The sequence below is a fragment of the Bacillus rossius genome (assembly GCF_032445375.1).
Source record: "Bacillus rossius redtenbacheri isolate Brsri chromosome 4 unlocalized genomic scaffold, Brsri_v3 Brsri_v3_scf4_2, whole genome shotgun sequence".
NCBI classification, from domain to species: Eukaryota; Metazoa; Arthropoda; class Insecta; order Phasmatodea; family Bacillidae; genus Bacillus; species Bacillus rossius.
Genome location: NW_026962011.1, coordinates 12,051,550 through 12,070,436, shown reverse-complemented (window position 1 = coordinate 12,070,436; position 18,887 = coordinate 12,051,550). Strand labels below are relative to the sequence as shown.

At 36.9% G+C, this 18,887-nt stretch overlaps 1 protein-coding gene across 1 annotated transcript in view; it reads right to left on the bottom strand.

Annotated features, from left to right (window-relative positions):
* Positions 1–18,887, bottom strand: part of LOC134541885 (lysine-specific histone demethylase 1A-like) — a 477,086-nt gene that overhangs the window by 32,498 nt on the left and 425,701 nt on the right. The gene's annotated exons all lie outside the window — the stretch shown is intronic.

The window sequence follows — 18,887 nt, the reverse complement described above, 5'->3', positions numbered from 1 at the left end:
ATTTTATCGTGTATATTTAACCCTGTGCTATCCTTTGTATAGGCCTATTATTCATAATCAGGGGCGCAACAACTAAATTTCCCAAGGGGGGGAGGGGCAATATACCTTTTTATAAAGAATCATCGACCCCCCCTATTGAAGCGGGGGGTCCGGGGGTCCTCCCCCGGGAAAATTTGTATTTCAAGGTGGAAAATGGTGCTATTTAAGCAGTTTTATTATCTAAAAATTGATTACACAGCACTTTCTTTGCCCCCGTTTGCCACCACTTCAAGGTTTCAGAAGGGGCGGGGGGCAAAATACCCTTGCCCCCCCCCCCTGTTGTTGCGCCCCTGATTCATATCATATGCTGCAGAAGAGAATGAACTAGCGTCTGGAATTGCAGCTGTGTGTGAGTGTAGTGTTTAATTGTTTTCCTCTAAATGTTATTGTATTTCTTGGCTTATGCCATCTGTAGGACTCTCTATCCGCTTAATAAAAGAATTTATAAAACCAAACAAAAACCACCAGCCTTCCCGACGCGCAGTCTTCTCGTCGGGCATACGTCAACTACGTAGTCCGGGCGGTAACCATTACATCATATGGCGGTGAAATGACGATTGAAGTGAAATGCAAGGCCCTTGGGTGCTTTCAAGAATCTTTTCCGGGCGTTTCATTTCTAAAAAAATTATTCTTGAAACAGGAGTTTTAGCCATTTTTCTGTTCTAAAAGCACAATTAAAAAAACAAAACAGAAATACTGATTCGCCCTCAGTGTATTCTTAAATGATTTTTGTAAACACACCCCACTCGGTTATGGCGTATCGGTTATCGCGTAGGTTCTTCTGAAGCTCTGCACACCATGTGTGTGCCCGGCTAGGCAGGGCCCTTAAAGGAGCAGACAAGAAATATTTAATAAAACAGTATAGGCTGCCATTAATTCACGCATCATTCTTTACGGAAGACTAAGTAAAACCTTACACTCGTAACTATGCACAACTTTAATCGGTAATGTTACTGAGTCAGGTCAGTCTAAAACCACGTAGGCCTACCACCACCACCACCACACAATAAAATCAGTTTGAATTTAGGGCCGATTCGCTCGACCACATTTTACGATCAGGATCGGGGATGTTAAAGAAAATCACATAAAAAGTTTATCCTTTTCTTTTTCGTACGTAATGTTTCGTCGTAAAAGCGAACAACACGATAACGGGATGGATTCTCAAAGCCCGCAGCTGTAAAGAGTGAGGTGGAACTTTAGGAAGGTGCTCTGAGAGTTTCTCGTGTTTGATCCCAAACATGCCATCAAGCGCAGTTACGAGAGATAATTTCCTCCAGTTCTTGAAACAACGACCGACTATCAATTAAAACAATGCAATGTCATCAAAGCAAGCAGACACTACGTTAGAGATAAGTACGACAAGTAATGAAGCCAAAATACCTATAGCATTTACTGTCTAAATGACTAACAAGCGCTACTAACGTTTAGAAATCATAAAACAAAACAAAAAATCCGTAAATCACTTAAAATTGTCAGCGCGATGGTTGAAAAAGCTGAAACCTAGTAAAAATTTAAAAAAAAGTTCTCGGCAAGGTAAATGGTTAAATTTTTACTTGAGGGTCTCTAACATAGTGGCTTGAGTTAATTTTGCATATTTAAGTTTTTCATAAAACATAGTAATTTGAACTTTTCAGAGATGAAATATCTAGCACGTGGCGGGTACTAATATTTATTAAGGGAGGGGTTTCAAAAATAAATAAAATAAAAACGTCTGTATTCAAAAAACTTACGTCAACACGCGGTTTGGGCAGTTATATTATCATTCTCAAAATGCATCACTGCCTTTGTGGTTTGTGATTCCAGGTGTTTTAACAGCTCTCCTTGCATCACTTAAAATAACATACTGCCTTCACCGATATCTCGCTTTTTTCATTACATCAAGGAGGGGGGGAGGACATATCTATCTCCTTATCCTCCCCTGCGTTCACCGCTGATTGTAGGTAACTCAGTTGCACAATTTTTGACTCATGCCACTTACTGTTCGTTGATCAGGGTTGAAAGGCTACAGCAGACAAAACCTGCAGGATTTCAACAAGATCCTCGTCACTCGGAAACTGACCAACTGTTTGTAATCGAAAAGGCACGCAAAGAAAAGGTTGGGTGCAAACTATGGACCTAAGCCTTGCCGTGTGAGGCGTCACATGTTAGTGACCACTCCACCGGGGACACGCGCAGTAACCGACCCCATTTAAAAGTGAATTTAAGTGTAGGCCTACAGAAAAACACTAGATCCAAGAGCATTCCACTGGTCATTCAGTCGGCAGCAGTATAAACTTAGTTAACATTTTGAGTGATTTATGTCTGTTCATATAAAGCTATCGTTTATCAGGCAATTTATATTGTGTAAACATCTTGGTTCTCGGTAAACGGCATATTGTAGGAATAATTTCGTAAATGGAACGGAAGTCGATGAACGGGAATGTGTCACAAAAATGGCGGATCCACGTGTAGCAACATAAATTCGTATATAGTCACTTTCGTAAACATTAGGGGACATACCAAACGTATTGGTGTGTCAAATAAAAAATTATAGTGAAACTACCCTCGAATATATTTGGCAAATTAAAATAGTAATAAATCACAAGTATTGAAATGCCTAAGAAAACTATATTGGTACATTCTATATGGTACATTTGTAGAATGAGGTGGCATCTACCGGCTTCAACATGATTTACTTGCACCTCCGAGCCTGTCGTCCTTTTGTGAGCGTTGAAATGGACGCGGACTCGATGGTAAAAGTGTTTTCAGTTCCATAAACCCATAAACCATAAAAACCAAATTTTATGAGTGTTTTTAAAAGTAAAATTATATTTAAGGGAGAAAATCGTTCTAATTTGTACGTATAACAATATAATTCGCACATTTAATTCAGTGATAAAACTTTTAAACATGGCCCAGTTTCTTAATTTGTACCGGTCCAATTAAGGGAACTATTTACTCGAAAAACTTTTTAGAAACAACCTTGCTACATAAAACAGTTTTTTTATTTACTTTGGCAGAAAATACTCGTGTGTTTCAATGAGTTCATTTCAAGGATTAAAATTAAAACTCAGTATAAATAACTTTAATGCCTACAAACCCTAAAATGCCCAAACTTTAACAAATTTTCTTTGATGACTCCAGTAGGCATCTAATCAAAACCTCATTATCAAAGTTAAACAATGAATCGCCATTCAGGAGTTATAATTTCTAATTAATTTTTGTTTCATAATCTATCTAATGTTAGTCAAAATGAAATCTAGGATAGTAGAAAACTAAAATAGATTAAGCTTAGTGATTTATTTAATTTTGTGTTTTTTTACATATTTTAACAATATATTTTTAATTTTAAATAATATTTGTTATAATTTAAAGGTGTGGTTTTCTTTTTGAAAGGCTTCATGCGGAAAATACGGAAAATAGAAATATGATGAACTTAGCAGGGGAGTTTCTGCATACCACGGTCTCAATGTTGGTGAATTTTTTGAATTGCTAGAAAAAATTTCGAAGCCAATGATTTGATGGCTAAAATTTATAACGTAGATGAAATTGGATTCTGTACTGTGCAAAGGAAATCACAAAACATTGTGGAGAGCGTGGAGTTAACAAAATAATATTTTGTTGTGTCTGTGCACTAATGTTAATCTTCAAAAAACTGAGGATGACACATCATTAAGCTCTAGGGACGCCACCGGGAAAGCTTTATCACAATTTCCTAGTCGGGGTACATACACTCTGAACGTTTTTGTTAGTGGCTAGAGCATTACATCAATATTATAAGTCCCAAAATAAGGGGGGGGGGGGTTTGGGGGGGGGGGAGAGAGAGAGTTTTACTACTGCTTGATGGTCATACTACACACAGCAAGAATCTAGAAGCCTTAATACTTGCTTGAAACAATGGTATTATACTTTTACAGCTTCCTGCTAATACTACGCATCGACTACAACCACTAGACGTAGCCTTCTTCAAATCCCTCCAGGTCTACTATGATCAAGCTGTGCAGACTTGATTGAGAACACATCCTGGGCTCACAGTCACCATGTCCCAAGTTGTTGGGCTGTTGGGAGAAGCGTATGCACGAGCGGCTGCCATTTCAACAACTTCAAATAGTTTCAGGAAATCAGGAGTATGGCCAGTTGACCGCACAGTGTTTAGTGACCAAAAATTTACTGCATCGGAAGTAATGGAGCAGATTGCGGTCCCTCTACTTAGCCTATAGAGATCATTGCTCCAGTGGGAAATGCAGCTGCAATTAGCGACAAAACATGACCCCAGAGAGAACAACTGTTTTAAAAGTTACGCCTGACCCATAGGTTGATGGAAAGAAAGTGAAGACGAGAAGTGCAGGACCAGCAAGTAAATTAACAGCAATCCCGTACAAAAACAGCCCCATCAGTCCCAAGAAGGAGAAAAGAGTGCATCCATCCAAAAGTGTTCTACCCATTGAATACAGTGTCAAGGTGAAAGGTTTTGTAGATAATGTGAAGATAAAAAATTTCAGAATTAAATTTTAGAAATCTATACATGCATAATTTTCATGAAAACATACGTTTAATTACACGGAATTACGACATTGTGAAAACTGGTCCAATATAGGAGACTTTCCCCTATAAATTCTTGGCTAGTTTTTTAGAGTTAACTAATAAAACTGTTAACTTGAAATAAGTAATTTTATCTTGCTGGCTGAAAACTCCATTAAGCCGCAATAAAAAAAATCCCACCAACTGACCAAATAGGTAATGAAACAAAACAAGCACTTAGACTATATAGTGCGTTTGTTTTGAACCCATAATTAATTCAGGGTGAATATTAACTCCGATCAATACACCATTAGCTAGCGTGGGTAAATTTGTCTGTTCAACGTGGGAAAAAGTTTTAATTTAAAAATGATGACCAAGGAACAAATGTCAACAGTCAGTCGACACAATATCTTTAAACGTTTTCATGATATTTCGCTGAACACAATAAACTCTGTAACTTTCAGATATGCGCTAGACAGTTACCAACAATTAAGAGATGTTTAGTATGTACTATGTTGTCAACATAATTGTAAAAAACCTGCAATCAAAAGTACGAATTAAAAAGTAAACATCACAGTACAATATTCACACCAATTGGTTACTGATTTGCTTTTATCAACATTACTGTATGGACCAACTTGTATGTGAATTTTCGAGTATTTTACATTGTGTAACTACAAGCTATGTTATGCATGTCCTATCTTCACCATCCTGCCTTACTGTTGCCAAGTCCACAATTTCACAGATCTTTGGCGGCATTACTAAGGATATAAATTAACACCTCTACGTGATTACTTTGTTTTTAACAACCCACGCGGAACAACCCACAAATTACCACCTTGTGTTATGCAGCGCGGTACATGAAAAAGCCAAATAATTGTTGCTAGTTTTCGGGAGGCAATTTTGGGCCTATAAATTTTCGACACACGAATTTGTAATTGCACCAGACGTGTTCTGCCGACCAAAATACATTGAATGGAAACACACGCTGTACACAATAGTGTTTGCAGAAACGAGGCCAATATATGTTATTAAATTCACTATGTTGGTATTTAAAATTCAGTACTTTGATAAAGATAAACTTAAAACATTACAATTTTTTCGCCAAAAAATCTACTCAAAGCCTGCTTACATATTTTAAAAATTGTTAAAAGAATTTAAAACATTGGAAAATCATCACAAATATGCCAAATCACTATCAATTGCATCTTCCGGTAACATCCCAGATGTTTGGCAATACCTCAACTTGTCTATACATTTAACTGCTTAACTATTCTTTACGACCGCTATGATGATACTTTTCAAATGTTTTTATAATTGTAGGCATGGGCGTAGATCCCGGGGGGGCCAGGGGGGCCCGGGCCCCCCCTGGAATTCATGGGCCCCTCCTTGGGGGGGCCCACTTCGTGATTTTAAAGTTAATGGTGTACACAACATATATATCAGATTATTATTTACAACGATGACAGACACTTTGACATGCTTTACATTCCTACCTTCGAGTTCCGTAGTTATTTTCCCCTACCCCTTCTGCGAAAGCCATGGTATGGAGTTTTCCAGTGAGAACTTTGAAACCCTTAATTCCTAGAAACCGTTCATTCCAAAGGACGAAGCTAGGGTAGGGTTCCGTTAGCATTTCCTCCCCATTGTTACCCACACTACCTTGTCCTCTGAAACGACAGTATTATAGGTTTCAGGTAGTCTGTTTTTAAAGTGGTTTTGCTCTCGTGTGCGCCAGTCTTCTGCTTTCTTGGCAAACATCAACATGGATAATTTCGTGACGCGGAAGAAACGGAAAACAGAATCTGATTCTCACCTGGTAAGCTTGATTGTTTTATAAGTAGTGACTATTATTTAGGTAATATATTTTATTTAAGTGATTATGTAACGTTATTTTTTCCAGTAAATAAACAACTTAATACTTTAACAGTAATTATAGCAGAATTTAGTTTATTTACGAACTTAAACTTATATACCATTTTCTGGAATTTTTTTAGCTCATCTCCATTCTGTAAGGCTAGCTGCTCTGTACGTTACATGTGAATATACAGGGAATAATTTTTTTCCTCGTCAATATGGAATTTAAAATCACTCCCCTTTTATTATCAAACGATAATTTTCACAATTCATGGCCGATAATCACTTTATAACATTTGTTATTTGATAACTGTAACACTGCACGAGTAAACAGAAGTAAGATTGAGAAAGAAGTATTTAAACGTTACACATCCGTAGTTAAGTTAATAAGGAAGCAAAAGCGTCTCTTTAATAACTAATCAAGCGGTATATTTTAACTAAATAATATTCACTGCCAAAATACTGATTATACTAAAAATAAGCCGAGAAATGTATGTGGTTCAATTAGCTGTAGGATAAATTTCATAGTTCTATCACCGAGATTTTTCATTTGTGTCATTAAGTTTTTTTCTTTTTTACCTGGTTGATGCCTTTACTAAATAAAATAGTCTTTAAGTGTTTTAATATGATTCGTTCATTTGATGTTTATCCGTTTATTAGCTTTGGAGCTTTGGGTTTTTAGGGCGCATCAAAAACTGTGAACAAAGAATTTCACGAACAGCATTTGAATCGCAGTAATTATGTGATGCGAGTCAAACTCGCGCACAAAGGGTTCTGTACCATTATCTATAAAAACGGCAAAAAAAATCATGTCTGTTGTATGGGATTGGTAGCCCCACTTAAATATTTATTTTATTCTGTTTTAGAATTTCTTGTTATAGCGGCAACAGAAATACATCATTTGTGAAATTTTATTCTGTTTTCACGTTTGTTGTATGGGAGCCCCCTTAAATATTTGTTTTATTTTAATTTAATAATTTATTTTAAAGTGAATATATAACTAAATATTCTGTGAATATTTCAAGCGTCTACCTGTTGCCGTTTTCAATATCAAGCAAAAACGAACAAAAAAATCACGTTGGTTGCATGGGAACCTCCTTAAATATTTATTTTACTATGTTTTTAGTATTTGTGTCTAACTATCACGGTTCATGAGATACAGCCTAGTGGCAGACGGACATACAGACGGAAGGACAGCGTTATATTCACGTATATTATTTTAATAGATTTTTTCATGGATATTTTATGTATTTAGGTTAGCAAATTATTCAAACATGTTTGAGAGATCATTTCTTATAGTCATTAATTAATAATTACTAAAACATATGTTGCTCTGCTTTATTGTTAATATCACTTACGTAAAAATTAAGTGTATAACATACGAGCTTATCATCCAGAGAAGACTTGTTTCGGTTGACCTCTAGCGCAAAATTTTTAAACCACAGAATTCACGGCCCCCCCCTGGAAATCCTACAGATTTGCGCCCATGATTGTAGGTATAAAGTTCTTGTTGCACCATTTACAATACATTCCTGAAACCTCATTTAACTCTCTCCTTTTTCTCTTGTCCTTACTTAAAACACTACGTTATTTTTCTGTAATCCTCTTGAAACCAAAGAGTGAAAGAACTTCACTGGTTGTTTTATAACAGTAATTATTTTACACAGTGCTATAATAAATAAATATCGTACAGGCTTTTTTTTTTTTCTAGACGCAAAACCTGCATTAAAAGCTGTGGCGGGAAACTAAGGCGAGGACTTATGCAGAAAAATGACAATGCCTGGCCTTGAATATGACAAACAATAAGTTTTAACAGTCCCAAACTCCATGCTTATGCTTACCGATGCCTGTGGTCTAGACATATAATCAGCACGTTTTTCAAACTTGTCAGAAACGAGAAAATAATTTAGGATGGCTGAAAAGCAATGGATAAATCAAGCTAAATTCAAAGTTCCACGCGGAGACCAAACACCCACGCGTCTCTCCCGACAATGGACGCCGCAACGTGGCATAATCTCGCGCAATCCTTCATCGCCCCATCAGAATGTCTCTGCACGAATTCAAAAGTCCAAAACGGCGCAGTTCAATCGAGGGCAGTGCGACGAAGAAAAAAAAAGGCTCGCCACAATTTGGGAGCGCGTGCCGACATACAGTCGTAAATAGCGAACGACCCTGTTCTCGAAGCCAGCCCCCAACTCCCCCTGTATCCGTAATTATCACTTGCCAAAAGGGCGCGGCAGTGCCAGTAAAACACGCAGGGGTCGGTGTTTCGGTCACGCTCCCCAACAGAGTAATTCCCCTCCCCCCCCCCCCCCCCCGAAAAAACCCAACAACACACACACAAACCTGACAAAAAAAAAGAACCAGGGGGCCAGGGGGAGAAGGAAAAAAAACTGTCCGAGGCCACCAAATCTCGTCGCCGATAAATAACGCCGGGCGAATGACGAATGTTAGCATCGCCAGGACGATGGCAACCCTGTGTTTAGGCGGGCCCTACGCCCGTATGCCTTCCCGCAATTACGGACGGCAGGGCCTGGGTAACTGACCTTGAATTCACGGTGGCCACACCCTCAGAAACTAACCGACGCTCGATGCTCACGTCACGCCTCGGAACCCGGTGGAATTGAACACACACCCTATACCGAGGGCCACAAGTCCGCGCACAGGTCAAATGAAGAGTATCCAAGAAAGATGTTGCGAAAAGTACTAACGTTTAATCCAAAGTCTCTCAAAGAAATCGTTAGCTATACTGTTGACCAGTTTATGATTGAAAACTGCATAAATGGCTAGCATTTAATATTAAAAAAAAAAAAATAAAAAATTACCCAGAATTGAGAAAAAGGAGAAAGTAGGAAACATTGTCTCATTTCGGTCGCTTTCTATTTTTGTTTTTGAAATCAACGTTCTGATAAATGCATTCAACTTACGTTAACAAACATAATTTATTTGCGAATTTAATCTAGAAACCCCACAAACAGTAATTAATGCATTTTTTGTATGTCCGGAAGTTGGGGGATAATAGCTCCCAAAAAAAAAAAGAAAACTTAATGACCATAAAAAAATCTTGTATGAACAATGATCCTAAAATCCACCAAGTTTAGTAAATTATCCATCCCCAACTCAAAAAGGAACAAGGAGATTATCCATCCCTAACTCAAAAAGAAACACAGAGATATTTCTTTTCGTGTTTTGGATGGATAATTTACTAAACTCGGTGGCCTAAAATACGTTTGGAAATTCGAGCGATCAGCGACACAGCGCTTCAAAAACATGCTCCTCGTGGCAACTGACACCAGGCAACCGTTGGTTGTATCACCCACAGGTACACTTTTTTAAGTCTTCTTTTTTTCTAATTAACGTTTTTCAGTCGCACGGCACGATAGCACACAGTAGATATTCACTGCTCGCGACAGCAGGCTTTTCCTCGTGGAGAAGAGCGTATTGAAATGGTTATCGGTGGACAGCCAGCCACACCTGGGCGCGACAGCCAGACGGGACTTCATCGAAAGAATCGAGCAGCGGGAGTTTTTGGTCAGAATGGTCGATTGCACTCGTATCGATGTAATCGAATTTGCAACAATAAATATTTCAAAAAAATAAATCATATAATAAAAGCACATTATTTACTTTAATATTGAGCAACGTACCATTGCACTCTCATTCTGATTCACATCAGTGAAATAATCTTAATTAAATCTTCCTTTTAACAATCTGTGAATTACACAGTGGCAGCTCTGGGCCATTTACTTTTGCGGGGTCCTAATATTCGGAGGAGGTGCCTCTTCGGGGAGCCTAGGGGCTTCGGGTCACTCCACCAGATAATTAGAATAATATCGTATTAAAAATACATTTTTTAAAAAGCCCAACTTGACCTTGAATTCTGACGATGGTTTTGCTAATTTAAGTTGATAAATTTTGATAAATTATACAAGGGCTAGTTATATAAATGCCGACGATGTAGCCTAATTCTGGTGAAATCGTGTCATTCATTATACGAGGCAAAAAAAATCTTTGAAAGGTTTTCAAAGAAAATCATGAAAACTCAATTTAAGTCGAAAGGATATTGGCCAGCTTGGCCGGTGCATTAAAGTACATGCTAATAACAAAATTATTTATTTTTTTAACTAACGTCCTAATTTTTCACAGAAAATCAACAATGAAAGTAAAAAAAAAATGTAGTACAGGCGCGGGGCCCTGGACTTACAGGGCCACAGTGTTGGGTGGCTACAGAACTAGCCTCCCTAATTATCATCCGAGTTCGATTCTCGTCAGGGACTCGTGTGGATTTACCAACGTGAGACGGTAGGGTTTCACGTGTACCCCACTAAATTGTTGCGGGTCGATCTTTTAACGTTCACACAAAATCACAATCATTACGATGACTTTTCTTTTGTACGAGGATTTGTAAGTTATTTTGCAAAATGACAAAAGTAGCAAATATGGCTACACGTTTTATTTTCACGTTTACTGTAGTTCTGCAAACAAAAATGTTGTAAGAATTAAGTTTTATCTTTGGCATAATTCATTTTTAGGAAAGAAAAACTTCTTAGAAAAAAAATAAATTTTATATTTATGGAGCACTTTTACACAGTTTTTTTTCTAAACATAATATACCGAGATCGGCTTTAATGCCTAATAAAGAATTAAAAAGCGAAATTTCCAAACACACGTCTGTCAGCCGGTTGCTTAGTTTAAACTTGATGTTTTTCATCATTGAGTAGGCTACAGATGTTCCAGATGTAGGTAGGTACTAGGTGAAAAAGAGTGACGATAAGAACAGAGCTAGTTTCAGAGTTTTGCATATTGTTCTTTCTCGGTGTTTTTCAGTTAAATTATACTAGATGTACATTCATAATGTTATTTTTTTAATGCATGCATTACCAAAGTTCAATAAGCTGAATTTTCATATTATCAGACGCGTCCTTAACACTAACACCTAATGAAATGAAAAATAGGTTGAAAAAATTGTGACTGGCTTTAAATTTTAAAACGCCCAACTAGATCGGACCAGTCCAAGAGTGCGTTGCCGTTCCTGTATTTATTTTTAATGTAATTATAGCCTTTTCATGTGATACAATTGGAGTGTTAGTAAGTATATTTTTTGGGTCTAACTCTTCACGAACAAAGATTGACTTCACATGTCATAAAAATATCTTTAACCTCGCTGTCGTAAGTGTAGATCACTGAGACGGCGTTTCTAATCTCCAAAGACTATCAAGCAACAAATTAGTCGCTGAACTTCAGGTACATCAGTTTCACTACATGCTTTGGCAACAGCATGTTGTGTCAACATTAACTGCTTCTTACATGCCACATTCCAATGATACGATAACATGAGAAAATTAAGCCTGGCGATGATAATTATCATTCACAAAAGTACCACCCGAAGCGACGTCCAGTAAAGCGATGTCTCCCTGTTCTGCAACTGTTGCATTAAACAATATCTATTATTTAATTTATATCAAAGATATACAAACTCATGTCACATTTTCAGTTGCGCGTTTAAATATATTCTAGATATTGTGGTACTAATTATATTGTTTTAAATAATGTATGGTGCAAAGGGCTCCAAAAAATTGGGAACTGATATTTAAAAAAAAATTTAGTTTACAAAATATTCGCGCAGTAACATATGCTTCGATTAGGCCTCCGATTAAAAATAAAAAATGACAACGGGTTATGCAGAATATAAACCAACGTGATTTATAAACTGATGTGTTATCAAAAAAGCCAGATCCTTATGGTAATCGCCTGTCCAGTACAACCAGCAGCGTCAAATTTCTTCATTCAATTGTATTCAGATTTCAGATTGGTGAACTTGTAAAAGGAACATGCAGTCTTCATTATCTCATTATCTCGCCGTCAGGGTCAGTACCCGTGAGTTGCTACAAGACCACTTCACGTCAGTTCAATACCTGTCAGCTGTCAGACATCACGGGAAGTACTCGAAGCCAAGTGGCTCGACTACACTCGCCATATAATCAGATTTGTAAAAATAATTGTTTTAAAAATAAATACAACAGTAAATGCTATTTTAATGCCATAACCAATTTCGCAAAACAATAAAATGTCCTTGTTAGCAAAGTGGAAATAACACAACTAGTGAGGCAAAATCTTTGACAAAATTCAATGTCTTTAAAGAAGAACATACGTAGAAATAGTTTTAACTATAACACAACATTGGAATTACAATCGAATAAACCTACATATTATGTTTCGCAAAGAAAGCCTTGCCAATTGCCCGTTAATTATTACGCCAGGTATAATCTGATCGTCATCTGCTATTTGTAAAAATTCGAGCAAATGAAACCTATTTTAAATTTTTGCTTGGCCAACTGCTACAAGACTTCTCGCCCAGGATTTAATTTTCTATGCTTCCCGCAGTTAGACAATGCTCACAGATTTCACTCCTCAAGCGACGTTTCGACGATCCTAATATTTACAGCCGGCGCGAAAGTTCAGAGCACGAAGTGGCCGTGTTGGACAGCGAAATTAACACGTAACGAGGAGACGCGAGGCTATCCCCCCCCCCCCCCCCTTTTCACGAAACCCAAAAACTCCGTCGTCGCGCCCTCCCGCGGCGAGCTTGGCCCACCTGGACTTTCCCGTGCCAAAACGGTAAGCTGGAGAGGGGAAGGTGATGGAAGAGAGAGGGGGCAAGAGGTGGAGGGGAATCTTGGTGGGGTCACATCCGTGACGGAACTGTTGATGTTGTGTTGGTCGCTCGGAGGAGGAAGTAGGGGAAGGGGCAGGATGTGTTATAGCGTGCAATAGCCCCGCCCCGCTCCGCCATGACGGCCGGCGTCACGTGGCCGCGCCGTCCCGGCGTGCCTATTGGCCCGGTCGCCCACTTCCCCTCTCTCCCACCCCACCCCTCCCTACAAGTCTCCAAGACCGGCTCGCACCGAAAAGAGCACTTTCGGCACCGGAGGTTCCACGAAGTAAAAAAAAAAAAACAACTCCGTTATTATAACTTGTTGGTGGAGCGCTATAACAAACACGGACTGCCCGGTAGGTTCCGCCCGGACTAGAAGCGGCTAAGTCGCTTTCCGGCCGCACCCGTCGACGTCATTAGCCAACAATGGCTTCCGTGCAGGAGATACGAAACAAGCAGGCCTTTGAAATGCGCAGGCCTAAACCTATAGTTCATCATGGTTGAAAATATTCCCAGACAGTTTCATTCATTACAATTCATCAACATGGGCAATAAGTCACCTATTAAAAAAAAAAAGCGATAATAAAAATTATGTACAGAGGAAAAGGTTTGGTAAAAACACATATATTTACTTGTTAGTCAAATATTTTTGTGTGGCAAAATTGATTTTGTACACTCAAAGAATTCAGCCTACAGCAGAGTTAATGAAACTAGATTTTTTTTTTATCAGCAAAATCTTTCCCTCTACATAATATTCGTTTGTAACCCATATAATTATTTTATTTAACCCTATTCAAAAAATATGTTGTCCAAACAAACATTTTTGTCAGTGTGCACAGTGTTTATTCTGTACAACAAATTAAATGTCAGTTTTAAATAGGAAAATCGATTTATATATAATGTATACACAAGAAAAATGTATAATAATTTGAAATGATAACTGCTATGTTAAAAAGTAAAAGTAAAGCAAATTAGGCTATAAGTAACTGTATCGATGAAAACACGCAAAACCTTCATTAAGTAGTATTCTAAGTTCTCTTTACTCGCTCATTTTAATATTCGTGACTTCGCTTAGCAATTCTTTTTGTGATCCATCATTTTAAATGTAGTAACAATTAGGTCTGGAAGTCGACCCTTTAAAGAATAAGTGTTTACTCGCTGAGTATATAAAGTAACACTAGTCAGGTTAAATAAAAATGATTGAAAACACTAATTCAAATTACGCCATAGCTCTATAGCTGACCATGATTTAGTTGTTTAATTTTTATCATAATAGGTTGATCACGCCTAAACTAACTCATAAGGGCGCAAGGCGGTGAAGCAAAACGTATCCACGAATTAAAAATAAAAACAATAATTAATTTGTCATTACAAAAAATAAAAAATAAAAATCATACATTTTGTTTAGATTATTTAACAGTTGCGTTTCATTTGTTAGAATATAGGCTAAGGCTAAATTTAGTTGTATTATTTTGTGATGAATCAAAATTTTAATTCATGTAAATATCCACATGCATAAAATTATTGCGTCCATTTTGAACAGCTTTACTGCAAAACGTTTTTCTCTTACAAAATTAGTTTACAAAAACAATCATCGTCAATCCACCACTACAGCGGAATTATCCCAAGTGCATAAAGAAAAAAAAAATATATTTTTTTAATGTAATAGATTTATGTAACAACTAACTTTGAGAGTAACAACTTCCATTTACCACTGGGTAACAATCTGTTTTAAGAAAAAAAAACACATGTTGAATATAATTTCTCCTTTTTTTGTACGTCAGTTGTTAAAAAATTAACAAAGGAGAGGCAAACTTCGAGGTTGCAAAATTCCATCAATAAGTAGCAAACAATTGCTTTAGGGGTAGTAAAGGGTAATTAGGGGTGGTTTTTCAAAATCTCATGTAGACTCAGGGATGGAAGGATTTTATTTAAATCGGACATAGGCAGTTATCTTCATCTTAATTTTAACGCCAAGTGTGCAAAATTTTATAAAGAAGTACCAATATTACGATTACAGGGGTGAAAAAAAAAGGGGCCGGGGTGGTATTTTAATCCTAATGTGAACAGGAACATGGGTGTAGCTATTTTGAAATCAGACGAAGCAATATATTTCCTCTTGTTTTTAACATCAATTATGCGAAAATTCATTTAACGCACCAAAATTATGCTTTAAGAGATGAAAAAGAGGAATGTGGTGGCATTTCAAAATATAATCTCAACAGTCACCTTCCTCTTGTTAGGGAGTAAAACTGTAGATCTGTATAAGAAACAAACAAATATACAAACGAACAAACGAAAACACTTCTTTATAAATACAGATAGATTAGTAGTATGGACTGTGTTTGTCAATAGGATGAGCTCACCCCTGTTTCTAATTTCATTCAAATCGGTTGAGTAGTAAATACGTGATTAAGAAACAAACAACCAAACTTTTTAAATTTTACTATTAGTAGGATAGAATAAGCTAGCCGACAATTTTTTTATTAAAAGGCATTATTCTTGTAGTCATTTAAATACACAAAAGTAAATACCTTATATTTTATCATAGCTATAATATTATGTAAATTCCAAAATTTTGAACTTAAGACTACATTGCTTGCTTTTTGATCAACAGCAACTAACTTCAAGGCTTCATATGTTTTGTTAGGTGGGTACAGAGAAATGCAATCCTTGTTTGTAGGATTTATAATTCATACCTAGTATTTCACCTTCTATAATTATTTTCATATAAAACTGAATTTACCTCATTTTCGCCCCGTCCGAGGTGTAATTTCGTAATGATATAGGCCTATAGCCAGTGTGTTAATCCAGTTACAGGGCTATATCTAAATTTATTACTAGTAACTGCGTGATTGAGTTACAAACATTCCAACTGTCACAATTATACATTATTAGGATAAAGCCTATGAAATATAACTTGGCCCCAACTATAGTTAACTTCATAAAATAAATAATTATGTGTAGAGTCACTGTTACGCCTATACTGCCCATAAACAATGACGAGAACTTGTTACGTTTAAGAAAATCTGCTTATAAATTGAAATTAATTATTTTTAACACACTCTAGGTAAACTTATATTCTCACCGAAACATGCTTAGATATATAAATGCAATTAAAAAAGCAAATGCTCTATAGTAAGTATTGACGCGAAACACACCGTAGGCCTATACAAATTAGGCGTTATACTTCAATAAATAAATGTGTAAGCAATTCTGACTAAAATAAAAATGTCAATTTTGCCATATATTGTTGTAGCTTATGCCGTAGGCCTATTTTAGCACGCAGTTACTGTAATGATTATTTGTGTTCATGACTAATAGGAATTTACAGCATTTAGGCCTATACTGAATGCCCTACAGAACTGTGTAGTAAAATAAATAATATTTAGTTTAGTGTTACAAAACTACAATAAGCGAACTTTTTCCCATAGAATTGTGATTACAAAAATTGTCAGCTGAGTCAAATAGGCCTACATTTCGCCTAACTATGTATCTGATAGCCCTGCATTCAGGTTAAATAATGAATCAAGTATGCCTGTTTAGTGTAAACGTAGTTTTTATAACAGTATTTATAATAATTGACCTAGAATATTTTACCGCTGATATTAATCCCTCTAAGCGTATAAATAAAACTAACCAACAAACGTTTAGTTAATATAAACAATTATGAAGGTGTTCGTAAATATACAAATGTCTACAGTACTATTACGCCCAATTAAAAAGTATAAATGCAAATGTGCATAGTGTAAAAGTATTGATTATTTTAATTCAAATGATCAATAGTGACTAACAAACTTCTTTTTTTATCACGAAAACATTTATTTCCAAACAATGTATTTGAATGATTATGTAGTCTAATGAAAACAAATAATTATTGCAGATGGTTTTGTTTATTCGACTATTTGGTGCAATTAAGGCGTCTACTTAACACTGAACCATAACACATAAAAAACGTGCAATAATTTATATATAGGAGTGAAACATAAAATTGCTAACGATCATAATACAAATTACAATTAAGATGAATCATCTACCAATTTAGCATACAAATATAGTACCTACTAATATAAAAACATTTAAAAATAATATATTAAACAGAAAAAGATTAAAAATACTAGGAGGCTGTAAGGCAAAAAAAAACTTTAATTTAACAAGTAAGGCGTGTTCCACTTATGTAGCTGAATTTTAAATGTTACCCTATTCTTTCACTTCCATTTTCTATTTTATTCACATATCTATGGAGTAGGCTAATGGGCCTATTTGTGCTTCTTGATAATGCTCGTCTCCAAAACATACATACTTCTTTGGCGTTACAGAGTCAGTGATGAGCGTTATATATGGTAATGAAATACTAACCTACAACATATTTGCAGGTCATAATTAATTACGACACGTAAAGCGTAATTTTTTCCAGGAATTTCCAGACGTCGAAGCTGTAAAAGCACGCATATGTGAATGTTTGCGCGCAGAACCGCGCCATGTTCCAATTAGCCTAGCGCTGCGCCCGGCGGCGCGGCTTCCACGCTGCCTTCGCGCGCGCGGCCGCCGGCAGCAGACTTGAAAGCGCCAGCTGGTGCGAGTGAACCAAGAGTTGGCGCGCGCGGCGGAGCAGCATCTTGTGAACCAGGCGCAGGCGGCGGTGTGTTTGCTCAAGCCGCGAGGCCTGGAAGAGGAGACGCGCTCCAAAGTGGTGGGTTCGACTGTCAACCACCGAGACGGGTAAATTATAGAGTAGCGGCAAAGGGTGGTTGGAGAGGTAACAGGTTAACATCCCTTCCTCCTTCAGGGTTGGTCATCAAACAGCGGCTCGCGAGCCAACAACATTTCAGGGAAGAGTTCTCGCACGCTAACCGTGAATCTACGTAGTTTTCAAAGATTTTGAAGATGGTGGAAAGCAACACATGCATTAATTAAGGTTCTTATAGCGAGAAGATACACGCACACAAATTTAGAACGGGAGGAATACAAAAAAAAAATAATATTTTCGGCTCACAAATGTTGCCAGGATGTCGATCTACATAACTTTAACATATTTTAGATTATAAACAACAAACCTAGTATGAGAGCATCGAAAACTAAATCGATTAAATACCTTTAAAAAATTGTATGCACGTTCTGCTCCTATATTTTTCTGAACGAACTGATTGTTTCTCACTACGAAATTTTCGAGCTAAATGTTTGTGTAAGTTTATCATGTTTCTAATTATGTCTGTATTGGAATTAGTAACATTTCCCTACATATCTAATACAATAAATTTATCCCTGTATTTTAATAATATATGATTTTAGATTTTAAAAATCTTTCAGGTTAGCCGTTTTGAAATATTGGACAAGCAACTATCAACAATAATAACACAGCGAACAAAGAAGGTTTTAAACCCCCACCTATTCCGAACTGAAATTATGCGTGTCCTTCTGCTTACAACCATTCGTTAATCATCCAACATCCATTATTTTTATGTGCGTTTATTTGTTCAGGCTATTAAATGTTTTTTTCTGTTTGACACTTGTCATTCCAACGTGTTTTGTAGAATCATTCCCAACGCCATTTTGTTTTATGTGAGTAACGTGCATGATACCACGTGAGTAACGAGAACCTGCGCGTGTTGAAGGTTTAGGTAACTTTGCCGTTGAGGGCTGGTGGTTGGTGTCCCACATGTCCATGTGTCTAAATGTGTCTAAATGTGTCTCCACAGCGTTGTCTTCGCCGTCAAACCTTACTTAAGGCCAACGATATTAAAACAGAAAATTGCTAAGTAGCTAGTTTTCGGGTTAAGACTTCCTGCCTAGGTACATTAACTAATGTTCAGAGGGAAAAAAAAGCCAAATAGTG